The 23,587-nt window shown below is 43.8% G+C and overlaps 14 non-coding genes across 14 annotated transcripts; all 14 read left to right on the top strand.

Moving 5' to 3' along the window:
- Positions 1–267: 267 nt before the first annotated feature.
- On the top strand, positions 268–350 carry TRNAL-CAG (transfer RNA leucine (anticodon CAG)). Its single transcript has one exon. It is a non-coding gene; the product is annotated as a tRNA-Leu (tRNA).
- A 2,967-nt stretch (positions 351–3,317) lies between these two features.
- Positions 3,318–3,400, top strand: TRNAL-CAG (transfer RNA leucine (anticodon CAG)). The gene has a single exon. It is a non-coding gene; the product is annotated as a tRNA-Leu (tRNA).
- Positions 3,401–4,824: 1,424 nt separating this feature from the next.
- TRNAL-CAG (transfer RNA leucine (anticodon CAG)) lies at positions 4,825–4,907 on the top strand. The gene has a single exon. It is a non-coding gene; the product is annotated as a tRNA-Leu (tRNA).
- Positions 4,908–6,331: 1,424 nt separating this feature from the next.
- Positions 6,332–6,414, top strand: TRNAL-CAG (transfer RNA leucine (anticodon CAG)). Its single transcript has one exon. It is a non-coding gene; the product is annotated as a tRNA-Leu (tRNA).
- Positions 6,415–9,345: 2,931 nt separating this feature from the next.
- On the top strand, positions 9,346–9,428 carry TRNAL-CAG (transfer RNA leucine (anticodon CAG)). The gene has a single exon. It is a non-coding gene; the product is annotated as a tRNA-Leu (tRNA).
- A 1,454-nt stretch (positions 9,429–10,882) lies between these two features.
- On the top strand, positions 10,883–10,965 carry TRNAL-CAG (transfer RNA leucine (anticodon CAG)). Its single transcript has one exon. It is a non-coding gene; the product is annotated as a tRNA-Leu (tRNA).
- A 1,424-nt stretch (positions 10,966–12,389) lies between these two features.
- Positions 12,390–12,472, top strand: TRNAL-CAG (transfer RNA leucine (anticodon CAG)). The gene has a single exon. It is a non-coding gene; the product is annotated as a tRNA-Leu (tRNA).
- A 1,421-nt stretch (positions 12,473–13,893) lies between these two features.
- Positions 13,894–13,976, top strand: TRNAL-CAG (transfer RNA leucine (anticodon CAG)). The gene has a single exon. It is a non-coding gene; the product is annotated as a tRNA-Leu (tRNA).
- A 1,424-nt stretch (positions 13,977–15,400) lies between these two features.
- On the top strand, positions 15,401–15,483 carry TRNAL-CAG (transfer RNA leucine (anticodon CAG)). The gene has a single exon. It is a non-coding gene; the product is annotated as a tRNA-Leu (tRNA).
- Positions 15,484–16,904: 1,421 nt separating this feature from the next.
- TRNAL-CAG (transfer RNA leucine (anticodon CAG)) lies at positions 16,905–16,987 on the top strand. Its single transcript has one exon. It is a non-coding gene; the product is annotated as a tRNA-Leu (tRNA).
- A 1,424-nt stretch (positions 16,988–18,411) lies between these two features.
- On the top strand, positions 18,412–18,494 carry TRNAL-CAG (transfer RNA leucine (anticodon CAG)). The gene has a single exon. It is a non-coding gene; the product is annotated as a tRNA-Leu (tRNA).
- A 1,424-nt stretch (positions 18,495–19,918) lies between these two features.
- Positions 19,919–20,001, top strand: TRNAL-CAG (transfer RNA leucine (anticodon CAG)). The gene has a single exon. It is a non-coding gene; the product is annotated as a tRNA-Leu (tRNA).
- Positions 20,002–21,425: 1,424 nt separating this feature from the next.
- TRNAL-CAG (transfer RNA leucine (anticodon CAG)) lies at positions 21,426–21,508 on the top strand. The gene has a single exon. It is a non-coding gene; the product is annotated as a tRNA-Leu (tRNA).
- Positions 21,509–22,932: 1,424 nt separating this feature from the next.
- Positions 22,933–23,015, top strand: TRNAL-CAG (transfer RNA leucine (anticodon CAG)). The gene has a single exon. It is a non-coding gene; the product is annotated as a tRNA-Leu (tRNA).
- The last annotated feature ends 572 nt before the right edge of the window (positions 23,016–23,587 follow it).

Here is a 23,587-nt window from a genome sequence, read left to right as displayed (position 1 = left end):
GCATTTCCTTGATGAAATGCATCTTGGCTATGATTATTCTTCACGGATGTTTCTGAGTAAATATTGGAATTCCCTATTTCTCGGATCATGCGTCCGTCTAAACGACAACTAGTTTGTCAATAATGGTTGGTACTGTCTTGCTTGATTCACTGGTGATGAGGAAGTGGTCTTGACCGGATAAATAATGAGAATGTATATTTCACACGAACGACGTGGATCGATTGCTGAGAATGGATTAAAATTATCCTATTGTGACACCATGCCACAGTCAGGATGGCCGAGCGGTCTAAGGCGCTGCGTTCAGGTCGCAGTCTCCCCTGGAGGCGTGGGTTCGAATCCCACTTCTGACAGATTGATGCTCTTTTGTGAATTAACAACAATTTTGTGATTTCAATTAAACTTTGCTATCACTATAGAATTGAGAAATATTCGATAATGGAAGTTGGCAGGAAAGTATGGTGAAATTTAAATATGAGAAAAACAAAAGACAAGGACAAAGAGTGATTGAGAGCATTACATATATATTATGGAGGGAAACACAATGCAAAAAATCACGTTGGTATGCAAGGGGTCAGCATTAAAAACATGTAAAATGAAAATGTATAACACTGCTATGACTACTATACGACCAATTGTCTTCCTGTTATAGGGCAGGTAAGATAGTGCTGCCCTTCTGGTGTGGATATGAAGTAACTTGATGATATTTTGTTAATCAGTTCTGTGATATATTTTTCCATGAACCATTGTCTCACATAGGCCGTAGGCCAGCCCCGCACGAAGTCGAATTGTACGTTTCATACCATGCATGACACTAGCAGTACATTTTCGATTAAATTTGGCGATAAGATGCAGCACTACCCTCAATTAAACATTACTAATAATCACTGCATTTCCTTGATGAAATGCATCTTGGCTATGATTATTCTTCACGGATGTGTCTGAGTAAATATTGGAATTCCCTATTTCTCGGATCATGCGTCCGTCTAAACGACAACTAGTTTGTCAACAAATGGTGGCTATTGTCTTGCTTGAATCACTTGTGATGAGGAATTCTTCTTGCCTGTGTAGTGGAGTAGAAAGGTGCGTATTGCATGGAAACAGAGACAGTGTGGTTTATGTTGGGTCAGCCTGTTGTGAAGGCAATGTCATTGGGGTTCATGTTGGGTCAGCCTGTAACGAAGGCAAATACAGTGCAGGTAATGTTGGGACAATTAAGCTGGGAGAGCCAAGGACGGCTGTGTTTGTTTGGTGCTCTTGCCGGGGCCGGAGAGGCGTCTGGAAGTCTGGCGAGAAGCAGGTGTACGATCACGCGGAGTGCCGTTGGGACGCGGACTAATTAATTAAGGCGTAATGATAGCGGGGATAAATTGGGGGGTCGGCAATTGGAGCAGGATTTTGAGTTTGGAGAGCTTGGAGTAACAGGCAGAATTGAAGTGTGGAGAGTTTGAGAGAGAGAGTTTGAGAGACAGAGTTTGTAAGACGCTGTGTGCGAAGTCGCTGTGTGCGAAGACGCTGAGTGCGGAGTAAGTGAAGTAATCGTGGGGAATGGAGAGACAAGGGTGGCGAGCGAGTCGAGTGAAGCACCGCGAGCGAGCCGTGGCGACCTGGATACTGTAGAATGTGAAGGACATGCTGAGAGTTGTAGATAAAGCGGTGTTCGGAGAAAGACAGAAGTTGTCCGAGTGACATCGAACACGACACCTGGATAAATAATGAGAATGTATATTTCACACGAACCACGTGGATCGATTGCTGAGAATGGATTAAAATTATCCCATTGTGACACCATGCTACAGTCAGGATGGCCGAGCGGTCTAAGGTGCAGCGTTCAGGTTGCAGTCTCCCCTGGAGGCGTGGGTTCGAATCCCACTTCTGACAGAATGATGCTTTTTGTGAATAACCAACAATTTTGTAATTTCAATTAAACTTTGCTATCACAATAGAATTGAGAAATATTCGATAATGGAATTGGCAGGAAAGTATGGTGATATATAAATATGAGAAAAACAAAAGACACGCACAAAGAGTGATTGAGAGCATTACATATATTATGGAGGGAAACACAATGCAAAAAATCACGTTGGTATGCAAGGGACCGGCATTAAAAACATGTAAAATGAAAATTCATAACACTGCTATAACTACTATACGACCAATTGTCTTCCTGTTATAGGGCAGGTAAGATAGTGCTGCCCTTCTGGTGTGGATATGAAGTAACTTGATGATATTTTGTTAATCAGTTCTGTGATATATTTTTCCATGAACCATTGTCTCACATAGGCTGTAGGCCAGCCCTGCACGAAGTCGAATTGTACGCTTCATACCATGCATGACACTAGCAGTACAATTTCGATTAAATTTGGCGATAAGATGCAGCACTACCCTCAATTAAACATTACTAATAATCACTGCATTTCCTTGATGATTATTCTTCACGGATGTTTCTGAGTAAATATTGGAATTCCCTATTTCTCGGATCATGCGTCCGTCTAAACGACAACTAGTTTGTCAAAAAATGGTGGGTATTGTCTTGCTTGAATCACTTGTGATGAGGAAGTCTTCTTGCCTGTGTAGTGGAGTAGAAAGGTGTGTATTGTATGGAAACAGAGACAGTGCGGTTTATGTTGGGTCAGCCTGTTGTGAAGGCAATGTCATTGGGGTTCATGTTGGGTCAGCCTGTAACGAAGGCAAATACAGTGCAGGTAATGTTGGGACAATTAAGCTGGGAGAGCCAAGGACGTCTGTGATTGTTTGGTGCTGTCACCGGGGCCGGAGAGGCGTCTGGAAGTCTGGCGAGAAGCAGGTGTACGATCACGCGGAGTGCCGTTGGGACGCGGACTAATTAATTGAGGCGTAATGATAGCGGGGATAAATTCGGGGGTCGGCAATTGGAGCGGGATTTTGAGTTTGGAGAGCTTGGAGTCAACAGGCAGAATTGAAGTGTGGAGAGTTTGAGAGAGAGAGTTTGAGAGACAGAGTTTGTAAGACGCTGTGTGCGAAGTCGCTGTGTGCGAAGTCGCTGTGTGCGAAGACGCTGAGTGCGGAGTAAGGGAAGTAATCGTGGGGAATGGAGAGACAAAGGTGGCGAACGAGTCGAGTGAAGCACGGCAAGCGAGCCGTGGCGACCTGGATACCGTAGAATGTGGAGGATATGCTGAGAGTTGTAGATAAAGCGCTGTTTAGAGAAAGACAGAAGTTGTCCGAGTGACATCGAACACGACACCTTTATAAATAATGAGAATGTATATTTCACACGAACCACGTGGATCGATTGCTGAGAATGGATTAAAATTATCCTATTGTGACACCATGTCACAGTCAGGATGGCCGAGCGGTCTAAGGCGCTGCGTTCAGGTCGCAGTCTCCCCTGGAGGCGTGGGTTCGAATTCCACTTCTGACAGAATGATGCTTTTTGTGAATTAACAACAATTTTGTAATTTCAATTAAACATTGCTATCACAATAGAATTGAGAAATATTCGATAATGGAATTGGCAGGAAAGTATGGTGATATATAAATATGAGAAAAACAAAAGACACGCACAAAGAGTGATTGAGAGCTTTACATATATTATGGAGGGAAACACAATGCAAAAAATCACGTTGGAATGCAAGGGACCGGCATTAAAAACACGTAAAATGAAAATTCATAACACTGCTATAACTACTATACGACCAATTGTCTTCCTGTTATAGGGCAGGTAAGATAGTGCTGCCCTTCTGGTGTGGATATGAAGTAACTTGATGATATTTTGTTAATCAGTTCTGTGATATATTTTTCCATGAACCATTGTCTCACATAGGCTGTAGGCCAGCCCTGCACGAAGTCGAATTGTACGCTTCATACCATGCATGACACTATCAGTACAATTTCGATTAAATTTGGCGATAAGATGCAGCACTACCCTCAATTAAACATTACTAATAATCACTGCATTTCCTTGATGATTATTCTTCACGGATGTTTCTGAGTAAATATTGGAATTCCCTATTTCTCGGATCATGCGTCCGTCTAAACGACAACTAGTTTGTCAAAAAATGGTGGGTATTGTCTTGCTTGAATCACTTGTGATGAGGAAGTCTTCTTGCCTGTGTAGTGGAGTAGAAAGGTGTGTATTGTATGGAAACAGAGACAGTGCGGTTTATGTTGGGTCAGCCTGTTGTGAAGGCAATGTCATTGGGGTTCATGTTGGGTCAGCCTGTAACGAAGGCAAATACAGTGCAGGTAATGTTGGGACAATTAAGCTGGGAGAGCCAAGGATGTCTGTGATTGTTTGGTGCTGTCGCCGGGGCCGGAGAGGCGTCTGGAAGTCTGGCGAGAAGCAGGTGTACGATCACGCGGAGTGCCGTTGGGACGCGGACTAATTAATTGAGGCATAATGATAGCGGGGATAAATTCGGGGGTCGGCAATTGGAGCGGGATTTTGAGTTTGGAGAGCTTGGAGTCAACAGGCAGAATTGAAGTGTGGAGAGTTTGAGAGAGAGAGTTTGAGAGACAGAGTTTGTAAGACGCTGGGTGCGAAGTCGCTGTGTGCGAAGACGCTGAGTGCCGAGTAAGTGAAGTAATCGTGGGGAATAGAGAGACAAAGGTGGCGAGCGAGTCGAGTGAAGCACAGCGAGCGAGCCGTGGCGACCTGGATACTGTAGAATGTGGAGGACATGCTGAGAGTTGTAGATAAAGCGGTGTTCGGAGAAAGACAGAAGTTGTCCGAGTGACATCGAACACTACACCTGGATAAATAATGAGAATGTATATTTCACACGAACCACGTGGATCGATTGCTGAGAATGGATTAAAATTATCCTATTGTGACACCATGCCACAGTCAGGATGGCCGAGCGGTCTAAGGCGCTGCGTTCAGGTCGCAGTCTCCCCTGGAGGCGTGGGTTCGAATCCCACTTCTGACAGAATGATGCTTTTTGTGAATTAACAACAATTTTGTAATTTCAATTAAACTTTGCTATCACAATAGAATTGAGAAATATTCGATAATGGAATTGGCAGGAAAGTATGGTGATATATAAATATGAGAAAAACAAAAGACATGCACAAAGAGTGATTGAGAGCATTACATATATTATGGAGGGAAACACAATGCAAAAAATCACGTTGGTATGCAAGGGACCGGCATTAAAAACATGTAAAATGAAAATTCATAACACTGCTATAACTACTATACGACCAATTGTCTTCCTGTTATAGGGCAGGTAAGATAGTGCTGCCCTTCTGGTGTGGATATGAAGTAACTTGATGATATTTTGTTAATCAGTTCTGTGATATATTTTTCCATGAACCATTGTCTCACATAGGCTGTAGGCCAGCCCTGCACGAAGTCGAATTGTACGCTTCATACCATGCATGACACTATCAGTACAATTTCGATTAAATTTGGCGATAAGATGCAGCACTACCCTCAATTAAACATTACTAATAATCACTGCATTTCCTTGATGATTATTCTTCACGGATGTTTCTGAGTAAATATTGGAATTCCCTATTTCTCGGATCATGCGTCCGTCTAAACGACAACTAGTTTGTCAAAAAATGGTGGGTATTGTCTTGCTTGAATCACTTGTGATGAGGAAGTCTTCTTGCCTGTGTAGTGGAGTAGAAAGGTGTGTATTGTATGGAAACAGAGACAGTGCGGTTTATGTTGGGTCAGCCTGTTGTGAAGGCAATGTCATTGGGGTTCATGTTGGGTCAGCCTGTAACGAAGGCAAATACAGTGCAGGTAATGTTGGGACAATTAAGCTGGGAGAGCCAAGGATGTCTGTGATTGTTTGGTGCTGTCGCCGGGGCCGGAGAGGCGTCTGGAAGTCTGGCGAGAAGCAGGTGTACGATCACGCGGAGTGCCGTTGGGACGCGGACTAATTAATTGAGGCATAATGATAGCGGGGATAAATTCGGGGGTCGGCAATTGGAGCGGGATTTTGAGTTTGGAGAGCTTGGAGTCAACAGGCAGAATTGAAGTGTGGAGAGTTTGAGAGAGAGAGTTTGAGAGACAGAGTTTGTAAGACGCTGGGTGCGAAGTCGCTGTGTGCGAAGACGCTGAGTGCCGAGTAAGTGAAGTAATCGTGGGGAATAGAGAGACAAAGGTGGCGAGCGAGTCGAGTGAAGCACAGCGAGCGAGCCGTGGCGACCTGGATACTGTAGAATGTGGAGGACATGCTGAGAGTTGTAGATAAAGCGGTGTTCGGAGAAAGACAGAAGTTGTCCGAGTGACATCGAACACTACACCTGGATAAATAATGAGAATGTATATTTCACACGAACCACGTGGATCGATTGCTGAGAATGGATTAAAATTATCCTATTGTGACACCATGCCACAGTCAGGATGGCCGAGCGGTCTAAGGCGCTGCGTTCAGGTCGCAGTCTCCCCTGGAGGCGTGGGTTCGAATCCCACTTCTGACAGAATGATGCTTTTTGTGAATTAACAACAATTTTGTAATTTCAATTAAACTTTGCTATCACAATAGAATTGAGAAATATTCGATAATGGAATTGGCAGGAAAGTATGGTGATATATAAATATGAGAAAAACAAAAGACATGCACAAAGAGTGATTGAGAGCATTACATATATTATGGAGGGAAACACAATGCAAAAAATCACGTTGGTATGCAAGGGACCGGCATTAAAAACATGTAAAATGAAAATTCATAACACTGCTATAACTACTATACGACCAATTGTCTTCCTGTTATAGGGCAGGTAAGATAGTGCTGCCCTTCTGGTGTGGATATGAAGTAACTTGATGATATTTTGTTAATCAGTTCTGTGATATATTTTTCCATGAACCATTGTCTCACATAGGCTGTAGGCCAGCCCTGCACGAAGTCGAATTGTACGCTTCATACCATGCATGACACTATCAGTACAATTTCGATTAAATTTGGCGATAAGATGCAGCACTACCCTCAATTAAACATTACTAATAATCACTGCATTTCCTTGATGATTATTCTTCACGGATGTTTCTGAGTAAATATTGGAATTCCCTATTTCTCGGATCATGCGTCCGTCTAAACGACAACTAGTTTGTCAAAAAATGGTGGGTATTGTCTTGCTTGAATCACTTGTGATGAGGAAGTCTTCTTGCCTGTGTAGTGGAGTAGAAAGGTGTGTATTGTATGGAAACAGAGACAGTGCGGTTTATGTTGGGTCAGCCTGTTGTGAAGGCAATGTCATTGGGGTTCATGTTGGGTCAGCCTGTAACGAAGGCAAATACAGTGCAGGTAATGTTGGGACAATTAAGCTGGGAGAGCCAAGGACGTCTGTGATTGTTTGGTGCTGTCGCCGGGGCCGGAGAGGCGTCTGGAAGTCTGGCGAGAAGCAGGTGTACGATCACGCGGAGTGCCGTTGGGACGCGGACTAATTAATTGAGGCGTAATGATAGCGGGGATAAATTGGGGGGTCGGCAATTGGAGCGGGATTTTGAGTTTGGAGAGCTTGGAGTCAACAGGCAGAATTGAAGTGTGGAGAGTTTGAGAGAGAGAGTTTGAGAGACAGAGTTTGTAAGACGCTGGGTGCGAAGTCGCTGTGTGCGAAGACGCTGAGTGCGGAGTAAGTGAGTAATCGTGGGGAATAGAGAGACAAAGGTGGCGAGCGAGTCGAGTGAAGCACAGCGAGCGAGCCGTGGCGACCTGGATACTGTAGAATGTGGAGGACATGCTGAGAGTTGTAGATAAAGCGGTGTTCGGAGAAAGACAGAAGTTGTCCGAGTGACATCGAACACTACACCTTTATAAATAATGAGAATGTATATTTCACACGAACCACGTGGATCGATTGCTGAGAATGGATTAAAATTATCCTATTGTGACACCATGCCACAGTCAGGATGGCCGAGCGGTCTAAGGCGCTGCGTTCAGGTCGCAGCCTCTCTTGGAGGCGTGGGTTCGAATCCCACTTCAGACAGAATAATGCTCTTTTGTGAATTAACAACAATTTTGTAATTTCAATTAAACTTTGCTATCACAATAGAATTGAGAAATATTCGATAATGGAATTGGCAGGAAAGTATGGTGATATATAAATATGAGAAAAACAAAAGACACGCACAAAGAGTGATTGAAAGCATTACATATATTATGGAGGGAAACACAATGCAAAAAATCACGTTGGTATGCAAGGGACCGGCATTAAAAACATGTAAAATGAAAATTCATAACACTGCTATAACTACTATACGACCAATTGTCTTCCTGTTATAGGGCAGGTAAGATAGTGCTGCCCTTCTGGTGTGGATATGAAGTAACTTGATGATATTTTGTTAATCAGTTCTGTGATATATTTTTCCATGAACCATTGTCTCACATAGGCTGTAGGTCAGCCCTGCACGAAGTCGAATTGTACGCTTCATACCATGCATGACACTAGCAGTACAATTTCGATTAAATTTGGCGATAAGATGCAGCACTACCCTCAATTAAACATTACTAATAATCACTGCATTTCCTTGATGATTATTCTTCACGGATGTTTCTGAGTAAATATTGGAATTCCCTATTTCTAGGATCATGCGTCCGTCTAAACGACAACTAGTTTGTCAACAAATGGTGGGTATTGTCTTGCTTGAATCACTTGTGATGAGGAAGTCTTCTTGCCTGTGTAGTGGAGTAGAAAGGTGCGTATTGTATGGAAACAGAGACAGTGCGGTTTATGTTGGGTCAGCCTGTTGTGAAGGCAATGTCATTGGGGTTCATGTTGGGTCAGCCTGTAATGAAGGCAAATACAGTGCAGGTAATGTTGGGACAATTAAGCTGGGAGAGCCAAGGACGTCTGTGATTGTTTGGTGCTGTCGCCGGGGCCGGAGAGGCGTCTGGAAGTCTGGCGAGAAGCAGGTGTACGATCACGCGGAGTGCCGTTGGGACGCGGACTAATTAATTGAGGCGTAATGATAGCGGGGATAAATTCGGGGGTCGGCAATTGGAGCGGGATTTTGAGTTTGGAGAGCTTGGAGTCAACAGGCAGAATTGAAGTGTGGAGAGTTTGAGAGAGAGAGTTTGAGAGACAGAGTTTGTAAGACGCTGGGTGCGAAGTCGCTGTGTGCGAAGACGCTGAGTGCGGAGTAAGTGAAGTAATCGTGGGGAATAGAGAGACAAAGGTGGCGAGCGAGTCGAGTGAAGCACAGCGAGCGAGCCGTGGCGACCTGGATACTGTAGAATGTGGAGGACATGCTGAGAGTTGTAGATAAAGCGGTGTTCGGAGAAAGACAGAAGTTGTCCGAGTGACATCGAACACTACACCTGGATAAATAATGAGAATGTATATTTCACACGAACCACGTGGATCGATTGCTGAGAATGGATTAAAATTATCCTATTGTGACACCATGCCACAGTCAGGATGGCCGAGCGGTCTAAGGCGCTGCGTTCAGGTCGCAGTCTCCCCTGGAGGCGTGGGTTCGAATCCCACTTCTGACAGAATGATGCTTTTTGTGAATTAACAACAATTTTGTAATTTCAATTAAACTTTGCTATCACAATAGAATTGAGAAATATTCGATAATGGAATTGGCAGGAAAGTATGGTGATATATAAATATGAGAAAAACAAAAGACACGCACAAAGAGTGATTGAGAGCATTACATATATTATGGAGGGAAACACAATGCAAAAAATCACGTTGGTATGCAAGGGACCGGCATTAAAAACACGTAAAATGAAAATTCATAACACTGCTATAACTACTATACGACCAATTGTCTTCCTGTTATAGGGCAGGTAAGATAGTGCTGCCCTTCTGGTGTGGATATGAAGTAACTTGATGATATTTTGTTAATCAGTTCTGTGATATATTTTTCCATGAACCATTTTCTCACATAGGCTGTAGGCCAGCCCTGCACGAAGTCGAATTGTACGCTTCATACCATGCATGACACTATCAGTACAATTTCGATTAAATTTGGCGATAAGATGCAGCACTACCCTCAATTAAACATTACTAATAATCACTGCATTTCCTTGATGATTATTCTTCACGGATGTTTCTGAGTAAATATTGGAATTCCCTATTTCTCGGATCATGCGTCCGTCTAAACGACAACTAGTTTGTCAAAAAATGGTGGGTATTGTCTTGCTTGAATCACTTGTGATGAGGAAGTCTTCTTGCCTGTGTAGTGGAGTAGAAAGGTGTGTATTGTATGGAAACAGAGACAGTGCGGTTTATGTTGGGTCAGCCTGTTGTGAAGGCAATGTCATTGGGGTTCATGTTGGGTCAGCCTGTAACGAAGGCAAATACAGTGCAGGTAATGTTGGGACAATTAAGCTGGGAGAGCCAAGGACGTCTGTGATTGTTTGGTGCTGTCGCCGGGGCCGGAGAGGCGTCTGGAAGTCTGGCGAGAAGCAGGTGTACGATCACGCGGAGTGCCGTTGGGACGCGGACTAATTAATTGAGGCGTAATGATAGCGGGGATAAATTCGGGGGTCGGCAATTGGAGCGGGATTTTGAGTTTGGAGAGCTTGGAGTCAACAGGCGGAATTGAAGTGTGGAGAGTTTGAGAGAGAGAGTTTGAGAGACAGAGTTTGTAAGACGCTGTGTGCGAAGTCGCTGTGTGCGAAGTCGCTGTGTGCGAAGTCGCTGTGTGCGAAGACGCTGAGTGCGGAGTAAGGGAAGTAATCGTGGGGAATGGAGAGACAAAGGTGGCGAACGAGTCGAGTGAAGCACGGCAAGCAAGCCGTGGCGACCTGGATACCGTAGAATGTGGAGGATATGCTGAGAGTTGTAGATAAAGCGCTGTTTAGAGAAAGACAGAAGTTGTCCGAGTGACATCGAACACGACACCTTTATAAATAATGAGAATGTATATTTCACACGAACCACGTGGATCGATTGCTGAGAATGGATTAAAATTATCCTATTGTGACACCATGCCACAGTCAGGATGGCCGAGCGGTCTAAGGCGCTGCGTTCAGGTCGCAGTCTCCCCTGGAGGCGTGGGTTCGAATTCCACTTCTGACAGAATGATGCTTTTTGTGAATTAACAACAATTTTGTAATTTCAATTAAACTTTGCTATCACAATAGAATTGAGAAATATTCGATAATGGAATTGGCAGGAAAGTATGGTGATATATAAATATGAGAAAAACAAAAGACATGCACAAAGAGTGATTGAGAGCATTACATATATTATGGAGGGAAACACAATGCAAAAAATCACGTTGGTATGCAAGGGACCGGCATTAAAAACATGTAAAATGAAAATTCATAACACTGCTATAACTGCTATACGACCAATTGTCTTCCTGTTATAGGGCAGGTAAGATAGTGCTGCCCTTCTGGTGTGGATATGAAGTAACTTGATGATATTTTGTTAATCAGTTCTGTGATATATTTTTCCATGAACCATTGTCTCACATAGGCTGTAGGCCAGCCCTGCACGAAGTCGAATTGTACGCTTCATACCATGCATGACACTAGCAGTACAATTTCGATTAAATTTGGCGATAAGATGCAGCACTACCCTCAATTAAACATTACTAATAATCACTGCATTTCCTTGATGATTATTCTTCACGGATGTTTCTGAGTAAATATTGGAATTCCCTATTTCTCGGATCATGCGTCCGTCTAAACGACAACTAGTTTGTCAAAAAATGGTGGGTATTGTCTTGCTTGAATCACTTGTGATGAGGAAGTCTTCTTGCCTGTGTAGTGGAGTAGAAAGGTGTGTATTGTATGGAAACAGAGACAGTGCGGTTTATGTTGGGTCAGCCTGTTGTGAAGGCAATGTCATTGGGGTTCATGTTGGGTCAGCCTGTAACGAAGGCAAATACAGTGCAGGTAATGTTGGGACAATTAAGCTGGGAGAGCCAAGGACGTCTGTGATTGTTTGGTGCTGTCGCCGGGGCCGGAGAGGCGTCTGGAAGTCTGGCGAGAAGCAGGTGTACGATCACGCGGAGTGCCGTTGGGACGCGGACTAATTAATTGAGGCGTAATGATAGCGGGGATAAATTCGGGGATCGGCAATTGGAGCGGGATTTTGAGTTTGGAGAGCTTGGAGTCAACAGGCAGAATTGAAGTGTGGAGAGTTTGAGAGAGAGAGTTTGAGAGACAGAGTTTGTAAGACGCTGGGTGCGAAGTCGCTGTGTGCGAAGACGCTGAGTGCGGAGTAAGTGAAGTAATCGTGGGGAATAGAGAGACAAAGGTGGCGAGCGAGTCGAGTGAAGCACAGCGAGCGAGCCGTGGCGACCTGGATACTGTAGAATGTGGAGGACATGCTGAGAGTTGTAGATAAAGCGGTGTTCGGAGAAAGACAGAAGTTGTCCGAGTGACATCGAACACTACACCTGGATAAATAATGAGAATGTATATTTCACACGAACCACGTGGATCGATTGCTCAGAATGGATTAAAATTATCCTATTGTGACACCATGCCACAGTCAGGATGGCCGAGCGGTCTAAGGCGCTGCGTTCAGGTCGCAGTCTCCCCTGGAGGCGTGGGTTCGAATCCCACTTCTGACAGAATGATGCTTTTTGTGAATTAACAACAATTTTGTAATTTCAATTAAACTTTGCTATCACAATAGAATTGAGAAATATTCGATAATGGAATTGGCAGGAAAGTATGGTGATATATAAATATGAGAAAAACAAAAGACACGCACAAAGAGTGATTGAGAGCATTACATATATTATGGAGGGAAACACAATGCAAAAAATCACGTTGGTATGCAAGGGACCGGCATTAAAAACACGTAAAATGAAAATTCATAACACTGCTATAACTACTATACGACCAATTGTCTTCCTGTTATAGGGCAGGTAAGATAGTGCTGCCCTTCTGGTGTGGATATGAAGTAACTTGATATTTTGTTAATCAGTTCCGTGATATATTTTTCCATGAACCATTGTCTCACATAGGCTGTAGGCCAGCCCTGCACGAAGTCGAATTGTACGCTTCATACCATGCATGACACTAGCAGTACAATTTCGATTAAATTTGGCGATAAGATGCAGCACTACCCTCAATTAAACATTACTAATAATCACTGCATTTCCTTGATGATTATTCTTCACGGATGTTTCTGAGTAAATATTGGAATTCCCTATTTCTCGGATCATGCGTCCGTCTAAACGACAACTAGTTTGTCAAAAAATGGTGGGTATTGTCTTGCTTGAATCACTTGTGATGAGGAAGTCTTCTTGCCTGTGTAGTGGAGTAGAAAGGTGTGTATTGTATGGAAACAGAGACAGTGCGGTTTATGTTGGGTCAGCCTGTTGTGAAGGCAATGTCATTGGGGTTCATGTTGGGTCAGCCTGTAACGAAGGCAAATACAGTGCAGGTAATGTTGGGACAATTAAGCTGGGAGAGCCAAGGACGTCTGTGATTGTTTGGTGCTGTCGCCGGGGCCGGAGAGGCGTCTGGAAGTCTGGCGAGAAGCAGGTGTACGATCACGCGGAGTGCCGTTGGGACGCGGACTAATTAATTGAGGCGTAATGATAGCGGGGATAAATTCGGGGGTCGGCAATTGGAGCGGGATTTTGAGTTTGGAGAGCTTGGAGTCAACAGGCAGAATTGAAGTGTGGGGAGTTTGAGAGAGAGAGTTTGAGAGACAGAGTTTGTAAGACGCTGGGTGCGAAGTCGCTGTGTGCGAAGACGCTGAGTGCGGAGTAAGTGAAGTAATCGTGGGGAATAGAGAGACAAAGGTGGCGAGCGAGTCGAGTGAAGCACAGCGAGCGAGCCGTGGCGACCTGGATACTGTAGAATGTGGAGGACATGCTGAGAGTTGTAGATAAAGCGGTGTTCGGAGAAAGACAGAAGTTGTCCGAGTGACATCGAACACTACACCTGGATAAATAATGAGAATGTATATTTCACACGAACCACGTGGATCGATTGCTGAGAATGGATTAAAATTATCCTATTGTGACACCATGCCACAGTCAGGATGGCCGAGCGGTCTAAGGCGCTGCGTTCAGGTCGCAGTCTCCCCTGGAGGCGTGGGTTTGAATCCCACTTCTGACAGAATGATGCTTTTTGTGAATTAACAACAATTTTGTAATTTCAATTAAACTTTGCTATCACAATAGAATTGAGAAATATTCGATAATGGAATTGGCAGGAAAGTATGGTGATATATAAATATGAGAAAAACAAAAGACATGCACAAAGAGTGATTGAGAGCATTACATATATTATGGAGGGAAACACAATGCAAAAAATCACGTTGGTATGCAAGGGACCGGCATTAAAAACATGTAAAATGAAAATTCATAACACTGCTATAACTACTATACGACCAATTGTCTTCCTGTTATAGGGCAGGTAAGATAGTGCTGCCCTTCTGGTGTGGATATGAAGTAACTTGATGATATTTTGTTAATCAGTTCTGTGATATATTTTTCCATGAACCATTGTCTCACATAGGCTGTAGGCCAGCCCTGCACGAAGTCGAATTGTACGCTTCATACCATGCATGACACTAGCAGTACAATTTCGATTAAATTTGGCGATAAGATGCAGCACTACCCTCAATTAAACATTACTAATAATCACTGCATTTCCTTGATGATTATTCTTCACGGATGTTTCTGAGTAAATATTGGAATTCCCTATTTCTCGGATCATGCGTCCGTCTAAACGACAACTAGTTTGTCAAAAAATGGTGGGTATTGTCTTGCTTGAATCACTTGTGATGAGGAAGTCTTCTTGCCTGTGTAGTGGAGTAGAAAGGTGTGTATTGTATGGAAACAGAGACAGTGCGGTTTATGTTGGGTCAGCCTGTTGTGAAGGCAATGTCATTGGGGTTCATGTTGGGTCAGCCTGTAACGAAGGCAAATACAGTGCAGGTAATGTTGGGACAATTAAGCTGGGAGAGCCAAGGACGTCTGTGATTGTTTGGTGCTGTCGCCGGGGCCGGAGAGGCGTCTGGAAGTCTGGCGAGAAGCAGGTGTACGATCACGCGGAGTGCCGTTGGGACGCGGACTAATTAATTGAGGCGTAATGATAGCGGGGATAAATTCGGGGATCGGCAATTGGAGCGGGATTTTGAGTTTGGAGAGCTTGGAGTCAACAGGCAGAATTGAAGTGTGGAGAGTTTGAGAGAGAGAGTTTGAGAGACAGAGTTTGTAAGACGCTGGGTGCGAAGTCGCTGTGTGCGAAGACGCTGAGTGCGGAGTAAGTGAAGTAATCGTGGGGAATAGAGAGACAAAGGTGGCGAGCGAGTCGAGTGAAGCACAGCGAGCGAGCCGTGGCGACCTGGATACTGTAGAATGTGGAGGACATGCTGAGAGTTGTAGATAAAGCGGTGTTCGGAGAAAGACAGAAGTTGTCCGAGTGACATCGAACACTACACCTGGATAAATAATGAGAATGTATATTTCACACGAACCACGTGGATCGATTGCTGAGAATGGATTAAAATTATCCTATTGTGACACCATGCCACAGTCAGGATGGCCGAGCGGTCTAAGGCGCTGCGTTCAGCTCGCAGTCTCCCCTGGAGGCGTGGGTTCGAATCCCACTTCTGACAGAATGATGCTTTTTGTGAATTAACAACAATTTTGTAATTTCAATTAAACTTTGCTATCACAATAGAATTGAGAAATATTCGATAATGGAATTGGCAGGAAAGTATGGTGATATATAAATATGAGAAAAACAAAAGACACGCACAAAGAGTGATTGAGAGCATTACATATATTATGGAGGGAAACACAATGCAAAAAATCACGTTGGTATGCAAGGGACCGGCATTAAAAACACGTAAAATGAAAATTCATAACACTGCTATAACTACTATACGACCAATTGTCTTCCTGTTATAGGGCAGGTAAGATAGTGCTGCCCTTCTGGTGTGGATATGAAGTAACTTGATATTTTGTTAATCAGTTCCGTGATATATTTTTCCATGAACCATTGTCTCACATAGGCTGTAGGCCAGCCCTGCACGAAGTCGAATTGTACGCTTCATACCATGCATGACACTAGCAGTACAATTTCGATTAAATTTGGCGATAAGATGCAGCACTACCCTCAATTAAACATTACTAATAATCACTGCATTTCCTTGATGATTATTCTTCACGGATGTTTCTGAGTAAATATTGGAATTCCCTATTTCTCGGATCATGCGTCCGTCTAAACGACAACTAGTTTGTCAAAAAATGGTGGGTATTGTCTTGCTTGAATCACTTGTGATGAGGAAGTCTTCTTGCCTGTGTAGTGGAGTAGAAAGGTGTGTATTGTATGGAAACAGAGACAGTGCGGTTTATGTTGGGTCAGCCTGTTGTGAAGGCAATGTCATTGGGGTTCATGTTGGGTCAGCCTGTAACGAAGGCAAATACAGTGCAGGTAATGTTGGGACAATTAAGCTGGGAGAGCCAAGGACGTCTGTGATTGTTTGGTGCTGTCGCCGGGGCCGGAGAGGCGTCTGGAAGTCTGGCGAGAAGCAGGTGTACGATCACGCGGAGTGCCGTTGGGACGCGGACTAATTAATTGAGGCGTAATGATAGCGGGGATAAATTCGGGGGTCGGCAATTGGAGCGGGATTTTGAGTTTGGAGAGCTTGGAGTCAACAGGCAGAATTGAAGTGTGGAGAGTTTGAGAGAGAGAGTTTGAGAGACAGAGTTTGTAAGACGCTGGGTGCGAAGTCGCTGTGTGCGAAGACGCTGAGTGCGGAGTAAGTGAAGTAATCGTGGGGAATAGAGAGACAAAGGTGGCGAGCGAGTCGAGTGAAGCACAGCGAGCGAGCCGTGGCGACCTGGATACTGTAGAATGTGGAGGACATGCTGAGAGTTGTAGATAAAGCGGTGTTCGGAGAAAGACAGAAGTTGTCCGAGTGACATCGAACACTACACCTGGATAAATAATGAGAATGTATATTTCACACGAACCACGTGGATCGATTGCTGAGAATGGATTAAAATTATCCTATTGTGACACCATGCCACAGTCAGGATGGCCGAGCGGTCTAAGGCGCTGCGTTCAGGTCGCAGTCTCCCCTGGAGGCGTGGGTTTGAATCCCACTTCTGACAGAATGATGCTTTTTGTGAATTAACAACAATTTTGTAATTTCAATTAAACTTTGCTATCACAATAGAATTGAGAAATATTCGATAATGGAATTGGCAGGAAAGTATGGTGATATATAAATATGAGAAAAACAAAAGACATGCACAAAGAGTGATTGAGAGCATTACATATATTATGGAGGGAAACACAATGCAAAAAATCACGTTGGTATGCAAGGGACCGGCATTAAAAACATGTAAAATGAAAATTCATAACACTGCTATAACTACTATACGACCAATTGTCTTCCTGTTATAGGGCAGGTAAGATAGTGCTGCCCTTCTGGTGTGGATATGAAGTAACTTGATGATATTTTGTTAATCAGTTCTGTGATATATTTTTCCATGAACCATTGTCTCACATAGGCTGTAGGCCAGCCCTGCACGAAGTCGAATTGTACGCTTCATACCATGCATGACACTAGCAGTACAATTTCGATTAAATTTGGCGATAAGATGCAGCACTACCCTCAATTAAACATTACTAATAATCACTGCATTTCCTTGATGATTATTCTTCACGGATGTTTCTGAGTAAATATTGGAATTCCCTATTTCTCGGATCATGCGTCCGTCTAAACGACAACTAGTTTGTCAAAAAATGGTGGGTATTGTCTTGCTTGAATCACTTGTGATGAGGAAGTCTTCTTGCCTGTGTAGTGGAGTAGAAAGGTGTGTATTGTATGGAAACAGAGACAGTGCGGTTTATGTTGGGTCAGCCTGTTGTGAAGGCAATGTCATTGGGGTTCATGTTGGGTCAGCCTGTAACGAAGGCAAATACAGTGCAGGTAATGTTGGGACAATTAAGCTGGGAGAGCCAAGGACGTCTGTGATTGTTTGGTGCTGTCGCCGGGGCCGGAGAGGCGTCTGGAAGTCTGGCGAGAAGCAGGTGTACGATCACGCGGAGTGCCGTTGGGACGCGGACTAATTAATTGAGGCGTAATGATAGCGGGGATAAATTCGGGGGTCGGCAATTGGAGCGGGATTTTGAGTTTGGAGAGCTTGGAGTCAACAGGCAGAATTGAAGTGTGGAGAGTTTGAGAGAGAGAGTTTGAGAGACAGAGTTTGTAAGACGCTGGGTGCGAAGTCGCTGTGTGCGAAGACGCTGAGTGCGGAGTAAGTGAAGTAATCGTGGGGAATAGAGAGACAAAGGTGGCGAGCGAGTCGAGTGAAGCACAGCGAGCGAGCCGTGGCGACCTGGATACTGTAGAATGTGGAGGACATGCTGAGAGTTGTAGATAAAGCGGTGTTCGGAGAAAGACAGAAGTTGTCCGAGTGACATCGAACACTACACCTGGATAAATAATGAGAATGTATATTTCACACGAACCACGTGGATCGATTGCTGAGAATGGATTAAAATTATCCTATTGTGACACCATGCCACAGTCAGGATGGCCGAGCGGTCTAAGGCGCTGCGTTCAGGTCGCAGTCTCCCCTGGAGGCGTGGGTTTGAATCCCACTTCTGACAGAATGATGCTTTTTGTGAATTAACAACAATTTTGTAATTTCAATTAAACTTTGCTATCACAATAGAATTGAGAAATATTCGATAATGGAATTGGCAGGAAAGTATGGTGATATATAAATATGAGAAAAACAAAAGACATGCACAAAGAGTGATTGAGAGCATTACATATATTATGGAGGGAAACACAATGCAAAAAATCACGTTGGTATGCAAGGGACCGGCATTAAAAACATGTAAAATGAAAATTCATAACACTGCTATAACTACTATACGACCAATTGTCTTCCTGTTATAGGGCAGGTAAGATAGTGCTGCCCTTCTGGTGTGGATATGAAGTAACTTGATGATATTTTGTTAATCAGTTCTGTGATATATTTTTCCATGAACCATTGTCTCACATAGGCTGTAGGCCAGCCCTGCACGAAGTCGAATTGTACGCTTCATACCATGCATGACACTAGCAGTACAATTTCGATTAAATTTGGCGATAAGATGCAGCACTACCCTCAATTAAACATTACTAATAATCACTGCATTTCCTTGATGATTATTCTTCACGGATGTTTCTGAGTAAATATTGGAATTCCCTATTTCTCGGATCATGCGTCCGTCTAAACGACAACTAGTTTGTCAAAAAATGGTGGGTATTGTCTTGCTTGAATCACTTGTGATGAGGAAGTCTTCTTGCCTGTGTAGTGGAGTAGAAAGGTGTGTATTGTATGGAAACAGAGACAGTGCGGTTTATGTTGGGTCAGCCTGTTGTGAAGGCAATGTCATTGGGGTTCATGTTGGGTCAGCCTGTAACGAAGGCAAATACAGTGCAGGTAATGTTGGGACAATTAAGCTGGGAGAGCCAAGGACGTCTGTGATTGTTTGGTGCTGTCGCCGGGGCCGGAGAGGCGTCTGGAAGTCTGGCGAGAAGCAGGTGTACGATCACGCGGAGTGCCGTTGGGACGCGGACTAATTAATTGAGGCGTAATGATAGCGGGGATAAATTCGGGGGTCGGCAATTGGAGCGGGATTTTGAGTTTGGAGAGCTTGGAGTCAACAGGCAGAATTGAAGTGTGGAGAGTTTGAGAGAGAGAGTTTGAGAGACAGAGTTTGTAAGACGCTGGGTGTGAAGTCGCTGTGTGCGAAGACGCTGAGTGCGGAGTAAGTGAAGTAATCGTGGGGAATAGAGAGACAAAGGTGGCGAGCGAGTCGAGTGAAGCACAGCGAGCGAGCCGTGGCGACCTGGATACTGTAGAATGTGGAGGACATGCTGAGAGTTGTAGATAAAGCGGTGTTCGGAGAAAGACAGAAGTTGTCCGAGTGACATCGAACACTACACCTGGATAAATAATGAGAATGTATATTTCACACGAACCACGTGGATCGATTGCTGAGAATGGATTAAAATTATCCTATTGTGACACCATGCCACAGTCAGGATGGCCGAGCGGTCTAAGGCGCTGCGTTCAGGTCGCAGTCTCCCCTGGAGGCATGGGTTCGAATCCCACTTCTGACAGAATGATGCTTTTTGTGAATTAACAACAATTTTGTAATTTCAATTAAACTTTGCTATCACAATAGAATTGAGAAATATTCGATAATGGAATTGGCAGGAAAGTATGGTGATATATAAATATGAGAAAAACAAAAGACATGCACAAAGAGTGATTGAGAGCATTACATATATTATGGAGGGAAACACAATGCAAAAAATCACGTTGGTATGCAAGGGACCGGCATTAAAAACATGTAAAATGAAAATTCATAACACTGCTATAACTACTATACGACCAATTGTCTTCCTGTTATAGGGCAGGTAAGATAGTGCTGCCCTTCTGGTGTGGATATGAAGTAACTTGATGATATTTTGTTAATCAGTTCTGTGATATATTTTTCCATGAACCATTGTCTCACATAGGCTGTAGGCCAGCCCTGCACGAAGTCGAATTGTACGCTTCATACCATGCATGACACTAGCAGTACAATTTCGATTAAATTTGGCGATAAGATGCAGCACTACCCTCAATTAAACATTACTAATAATCACTGCATTTCCTTGATGATTATTCTTCACGGATGTTTCTGAGTAAATATTGGAATTCCCTATTTCTCGGATCATGCGTCCGTCTAAACGACAACTAGTTTGTCAAAAAATGGTGGGTATTGTCTTGCTTGAATCACTTGTGATGAGGAAGTCTTCTTGCCTGTGTAGTGGAGTAGAAAGGTGTGTATTGTATGGAAACAGAGACAGTGCGGTTTATGTTGGGTCAGCCTGTTGTGAAGGCAATGTCATTGGGGTTCATGTTGGGTCAGCCTGTAACGAAGGCAAATACAGTGCAGGTAATGTTGGGACAATTAAGCTGGGAGAGCCAAGGACGTCTGTGATTGTTTGGTGCTGTCGCCGGGGCCGGAGAGGCGTCTGGAAGTCTGGCGAGAAGCAGGTGTACGATCACGCGGAGTGCCGTTGGGACGCGGACTAATTAATTGAGGCGTAATGATAGCGGGGATAAATTCGGGGGTCGGCAATTGGAGCGGGATTTTGAGTTTGGAGAGCTTGGAGTCAACAGGCAGAATTGAAGTGTGGAGAGTTTGAGAGAGAGAGTTTGAGAGACAGAGTTTGTAAGACGCTGGGTGCGAAGTCGCTGTGTGCGAAGACGCTGAGTGCGGAGTAAGTGAAGTAATCGTGGGGAATAGAGAGACAAAGGTGGCGAGCGAGTCGAGTGAAGCACAGCGAGCGAGCCGTGGCGACCTGGATACTGTAGAATGTGGAGGACATGCTGAGAGTTGTAGATAAAGCGGTGTTCGGAGAAAGACAGAAGTTGTCCGAGTGACATCGAACACTACACCTGGATAAATAATGAGAATGTATATTTCACACGAACCACGTGGATCGATTGCTGAGAATGGATTAAAATTATCCTATTGTGACACCATGCCACAGTCAGGATGGCCGAGCGGTCTAAGGCGCTGCGTTCAGGTCGCAGTCTCCCCTGGAGGCGTGGGTTTGAATCCCACTTCTGACAGAATGATGCTTTTTGTGAATTAACAACAATTTTGTAATTTCAATTAAACTTTGCTATCACAATAGAATTGAGAAATATTCGATAATGGAATTGGCAGGAAAGTATGGTGATATATAAATATGAGAAAAACAAAAGACATGCACAAAGAGTGATTGAGAGCATTACATATATTATGGAGGGAAACACAATGCAAAAAATCACGTTGGTATGCAAGGGACCGGCATTAAAAACATGTAAAATGAAAATTCATAACACTGCTATAACTACTATACGACCAATTGTCTTCCTGTTATAGGGCAGGTAAGATAGTGCTGCCCTTCTGGTGTGGATATGAAGTAACTTGATGATATTTTGTTAATCAGTTCTGTAATATATTTTTCCATGAACCATTGTCTCACATAGGCTGTAGGCCAGCCCTGCACGAAGTCGAATTGTACGCTTCATACCATGCATGACACTAGCAGTACAATTTCGATTAAATTTGGCGATAAGATGCAGCACTACCCTCAATTAAACATTACTAATAATCACTGCATTTCCTTGATGATTATTCTTCACGGATGTTTCTGAGTAAATATTGGAATTCCCTATTTCTCGGATCATGCGTCCGTCTAAACGACAACTAGTTTGTCAAAAAATGGTGGGTATTGTCTTGCTTGAATCACTTGTGATGAGGAAGTCTTCTTGCCTGTGTAGTGGAGTAGAAAGGTGTGTATTGTATGGAAACAGAGACAGTGCGGTTTATGTTGGGTCAGCCTGTTGTGAAGGCAATGTCATTGGGGTTCATGTTGGGTCAGCCTGTAACGAAGGCAAATACAGTGCAGGTAATGTTGGGACAATTAAGCTGGGAGAGCCAAGGACGTCTGTGATTGTTTGGTGCTGTCGCCGGGGCCGGAGAGGCGTCTGGAAGTCTGGCGAGAAGCAGGTGTATGATCACGCGGAGTGCCGTTGGGACGCGGACTAATTAATTGAGGCGTAATGATAGCGGGGATAAATTCGGGGGTCGGCAATTGGAGCGGGATTTTGAGTTTGGAGAGCTTGGAGTCAACAGGCAGAATTGAAGTGTGGAGAGTTTGAGAGAGAGAGTTTGAGAGACAGAGTTTGTAAGACGCTGGGTGTGAAGTCGCTGTGTGCGAAGACGCTGAGTGCGGAGTAAGTGAAGTAATCGTGGGGAATGGAGAGACTAAGGTGGCGAGCGAGTCGAGTGAAGCACAGCGAGCGAGCCGTGGCGACCTGGATACTGTAGAATGTGGAGGACATGCTGAGAGTTGTAGATAAAGCGGTGTTCGGAGAAAGACAGAAGTTGTCCGAGTGACATCGAACACTACACCTGGATAAATAATGAGAATGTATATTTCACACGAACCACGTGGATCGATTGCTGAGAATGGATTAAAATTATCCTATTGTGACACCATGCCACAGTCAGGATGGCCGAGCGGTCTAAGGCGCTGCGTTCAGGTCGCAGTCTCCCCTGGAGGCATGGGTTCGAATCCCACTTCTGACAGAATGATGCTTTTTGTGAATTAACAACAATTTTGTAATTTCAATTAAACTTTGCTATCACAATAGAATTGAGAAATATTCGATAATGGAATTGGCAGGAAAGTATGGTGATATATAAATATGAGAAAAACAAAAGACATGCACAAAGAGTGATTGAGAGCATTACATATATTATGGAGGGAAACACAATGCAAAAAATCACGTTGGTATGCAAGGGACCGGCATTAAAAACATGTAAAATGAAAATTCATAACACTGCTATAACTACTATACGACCAATTGTCTTCCTGTTATAGGGCAGGTAAGATAGTGCTGCCCTTCTGGTGTGGATATGAAGTAACTTGATGATATTTTGTTAATCAGTTCTGTGATATATTTTTCCATGAACCATTGTCTCACATAGGCTGTAGGCCAGCCCTGCACGAAGTCGAATTGTACGCTTCATACCATGCATGACACTAGCAGTACAATTTCGATTAAATTTGGCGATAAGATGCAGCACTACCCTCAATTAAACATTACTAATAATCACTGCATTTCCTTGATGATTATTCTTCACGGATGTTTCTGAGT

This window comes from Petromyzon marinus, chromosome 35, assembly GCF_048934315.1.
Source record: "Petromyzon marinus isolate PM22_M1 ecotype Great Lakes invasive population chromosome 35, UKy_Petmar_22M1.pri1.0, whole genome shotgun sequence".
NCBI lineage: Eukaryota > Metazoa > Chordata > Hyperoartia > Petromyzontiformes > Petromyzontidae > Petromyzon > Petromyzon marinus.
The sequence above is the reverse complement of the archived record's forward strand: the minus strand, read 5'-3'. Positions and strand labels throughout refer to the sequence as shown.